This window comes from Apteryx rowi, unplaced genomic scaffold, assembly GCF_003343035.1.
Source record: "Apteryx rowi isolate R43461 unplaced genomic scaffold, aptRow1 scaffold_651, whole genome shotgun sequence".
NCBI classification, from domain to species: domain Eukaryota; kingdom Metazoa; phylum Chordata; class Aves; order Apterygiformes; family Apterygidae; genus Apteryx; species Apteryx rowi.
In genome coordinates, this window is record NW_020450929.1 from 270,571 (window position 1) to 270,803 (window position 233).

Below are 233 nucleotides of genomic sequence, written 5' to 3' on the forward strand. Positions count from 1 at the left end.
CGTGGAGCCGCGCAGGTGCCCGGATGCGGCCGGTCGTGGCGGGGGGGCTCGCAGGCGGGGGGGGTGGCCCCACGGGTGACGGGGACCCTGGGGCAGCTCCGAGGCGGGGTGGCCGGTTCGTGTCCCGGGTCGCTCCGCGGGATCCTGCAAGGTGTCGAAGCAGAGCGGGGTGAGCCGGAGCCAAGTCACCCCACGGGATGCAGCAGGCACCCCCCGGGCACCCGCCGGCCCCG